A 4,240-nucleotide genomic window follows, 5' to 3' on the forward strand; every position below is an offset into this window, starting at 1 on the left:
AGGAAGGAGAGGCGCAAAATTGCTCGAGAGAATTTTGAAACGCATGCGAGGGATTACATCTCTCTAATTACATCACTCAGGGAAATGTCAGAATTATCGAGCAACAATTAATTGCACATCAATTGGATAATTGCGTGAAATAACTTGCGATATGATTTTTACATAAAAAAAAAACAGGTATACAAAAACATGCCGACAGCAATAAAAGAACAAAAACAAACGCACATTAATAATCTACTGTTTTATGAGAATGAAATATTCCAAAAGCGGAATTATCTAAGACTCGAGAAAATCTTCACGAGCGTGAACAATTAATTACATTGTCCTACGACAGTAATAATCCCCGTAATTTCTTGAACAGATCCTCAACGAAAGACACATCGCAGCATACCGAGAGGCTTCCACTTTACTTAAGCGACACGGAAATTACACAACAACATAGCGCAACAACATAAGCGCAACAACAAAGACACTGCGGATCGCAAAGTCCTAGTTACCTAGAGGACGCTTCGGCTTCCTCCACAGGTTCTTCAAGAGGGTGGGATCGCCTGGGCGCCAATCGCGCATTCCTCGTCGATGAACGGATGCCTTGGACCAGCCGGTCCCGGATGCTGCGGCACCGCCGCCGGCGCCACCTCCGGTCGAGCTGCCGGCGATGGATCCACCGGTAGCACCGGAACCGAAGGAGGCGGCGGCCCCGCCGCCGCCACTTCCGGTAGCACCACCGATAGAGCCACCACCGCCTGAGCCCGGGGTGCTCGGCAGTGAGCCGGTCTGCGGCTGACCATGGATCCCCGAACCAGCCACGGCGCCGCCCTGTGGCATCGGCGCTCCCGCCGCTTTTCCGTCCGACAGCAACCCATTTCCCAGGAAGAGCAGCGGCATGAAATGTGCATTTGAAGGGCGTGCGCCGTTAAACCATCGATTCTCGCGTTCGATCGATCGATGAGAGGGTTTCTCAAATGGTGGAAATTACGCACTCCCGGATGGGAGAATGTACACAAGCCCTCTTCAGCGCTCTCCGGTTCGCTTGCCTTCGCTTATTTAACTACCTCGGAAAGTCTTGCGTTACAGTCGCGTCTGTTTTTACCAGAGAGAAGTGCCAGTTTGCTTTTACACTCCGCGGGATTTCTCTTTATCGTCGTCGGAAAACGTTCGAAGAGAGACAAAAACAACGAACGTAAAATGCAAGAAAATTATATTACCGCGGTTTAAGTGTTTTTTTTTTTTTTTTTCTGATAAACTGTTGTTTCTCTTCCCTCTATACTTCAGCGCTTCCGCAACTTTTTCAATTTCTAGTATAATGTGAGACACGATAGCGCACATGTGGGCTCGTCGTCTTAAAGCGCGTGACAAGAAATTTCTTTCAAGAGAGAACCGATCGGTCTTATCGTTAGATAAGCGAAGAAGCGACAGAATGGGTGGAGAGAGAGAAAGAGAGAGAGAGCGGGAGATATCCATGCAAAGGATCTTTTATATATCGGGGGGAAAAAGATATACAAGGAAAATCGATAGATTGCGTTGCTGTGCTTGCGCGACGGATAAATTTACACATTGATGTCGCGTCTCGATTACATTTCCCATTTTGTTGAAGAGCAATGAAGAGAAATGCTTCGAAACAAGGTAGGAAAGGGGAAAATAGAGAATATATATATAAAAAATACATGTACATATATACGTTGAAATATCTTTCTCTTTCATCGAAATATATATCGGAATATCTCTTACGACTAATGCATGTGTGTGCCTAAAGATGACGGGAAATTTCAGAACCGTTATCGGATCGAAAAGTGACACTGACGTAAACGGATTGACGGGCGATTCACAGAGGACATGAGTGATGAGCCACATTTTGAGTTTCCGTTCGCATCGAAAGCGGACAACAATTACAACAAAGAGAGTAGATAACAAATTTATCTTATTAAAATTCAATTTCACACGTTTACACGCGTTGCAATTGTTAATCATCTCGCAATTTTGATTGCGGCTCTCACGATGCACTTATTAAACGTATAATTACGTGTCTTCATTATTATCCGCGAATAGAGAGTTTTCCGCAATTAAACTTGAAACGAAATGAAATTTATGAAGAGCTATTAATTAATCTTTTTTTTTTTTTTTCAATGCACAATTTTATGTATTTATCCTTCAACTTTATCCGCGACAATGTAGTCAGAAAAAAGCGCGATATCTCTACTGTATCATTTTAATTAAAGAACTTTTTCGAATTAAATTTTACATCCAAGTGGGTCACACGTATTATTATTATTATTATTATTATTATTATCATTATTATTATTATTATTTCGCGCGCTCGTCGAGAAACTCGAAAACTCGGAGAGAAAATAAATCTCACGAGAGAATTTATATATGAAAACTATCGATATCGTGTGTGCGCGCACACGTACTGGCATTGAACTCAACTCAAAGTTAATATATGTTCGAAAATAGCGGAGAACAGCGGAAAAGTTTTTCTCGTTCGCGTGTATATAAGCGAGTTTTTTGAGAACAAAGAGAAAATCGTTGCGGACCAATTTTGCTCGTTTCAATAATCCTACTCTTTCGAGAATGTCGAAGTCCATCGACTTCGGAACCTGTTGCGTTCTTTTTTGCAAAACAGAATATGCAGTTGTAGTATCTTCACAACGAATTTTGGATAAACTTATGGAAGTATTTTGTAAATTCGTAAAAAACAATATAAATGCAAATGCGTAAAGAAAAAAAAAACTTATATATAATCGCAAAGAGTTAATTAAAAATCACTTCTCGGAAACGTAAGTGTCTTTCCACGTGAATTCGCACCATTCGTAACATCTCAAAAGCAAAAAGAAAAACATTATTTGGTGCGTAACCTCGTGGTGGGAAGATTTTACGCCTCCGACCGTAAGTGAGAATCTTGGAAATAAAATTCGAAATCTCGTATATATTGTGCTTCGCGCTCGCGTTGCAAACGTTGCTGTCCGGTGATAATCATAGATCTCGCAAAAAAATGGAAAAATTTCCAATTCACCGATCGCGCTAACAAAGTGTTACGTTATGTGAAACCGAACTTCGCTGAATGAACAATAATAATTTTCGCCACTATTGTTTTCCGACAATGTACTCGCATGCACTCATCATTATTCCGTACTTGCTTGACCCATTTTTCAGATAGACTCAAAAGCCCGTTTAAAGCTCGTATTTTACGCGCGTCGTAGATTTAATCACAATACAAATTCGCGGACAAAACAGAGATAATATATAGTATACGTCGTATATAACGTGAATCAAACCCGATTATTGTATTAAGTGCCACTTTCTCGTCGCATGCATTCGTGCCGTGAGAGAGTGTGTTCAAAAGAGGACGTTCTTCGTGTGCGGCAATAAAAAAAAAAAAAACGTAACAGTTGTAACATAAAACATTGAGAATTACCCTCATGTTTGCGAAATATGTGATTGACGGAATTGCAGCATCCTTAATTTAATGCAAAGTTCAAGTTACAACGTGTGTGACAGATGTTGAATTTGTGTATAAAAAAGAAAATATTTTGTTTATATGTTCTCACTTCTTGTTTATAATGGAAATAGTTTTTTGTCAATTTTTTATAATTTACGGTAACGCAAATTGCGAAATTATCGCGAACGGAAGGAACAACATCGCGAGTTTTATAACCGCGAGTGGAAAATCGATCGATTTTGAGACGAAATATAATTTTAGAATCAGACCGCGCAGTAGCCTTAGTTGAGGTCGGCGAGTTATTGAATCTCTGCACACGCAGTGGCCGAGTTTGTTTCAGCCAATCATCACTAGAAATTGCTTTTTTCTATAAACAGATAACACATCTTTGCGTTTCATTCGCGACACCACAGCCCCGAATGCTTTTCATTTATGCGATCCGACTAATGATCACGAGGGATTTTAATACTTGACGATCTCATTAACTCGGCACACACACGTTACGAATCACGGTTCATTGAGCCGAATATCAAACGCGAGATTAATACCGTGGCGCGCGAAAAATTCGCGTTCGAACGATAAAATTGGTAAAATGCGGTATAAAATATATGTGACATTCCGACAGTCTGATGTGAAATTTTTTGCTTTGACTTTTGAAATACAATACGACATTTCCAGAGAGTTTGAAACATCTTGTTCAATTAAGTTCGGCGCAGAAAAGTGCGCAAATGAACGTCGAAATTGCAGATCGCACGTAGAAATTGCGTTCGACTTCTTTTTATTCTCTTTTTTTTTTTTTTTTTA

This window comes from Pseudomyrmex gracilis, unplaced genomic scaffold, assembly GCF_002006095.1.
Source record: "Pseudomyrmex gracilis isolate BER0280 unplaced genomic scaffold, ASM200609v1 scaffold_93, whole genome shotgun sequence".
Lineage (NCBI taxonomy): Eukaryota > Metazoa > Arthropoda > Insecta > Hymenoptera > Formicidae > Pseudomyrmex > Pseudomyrmex gracilis.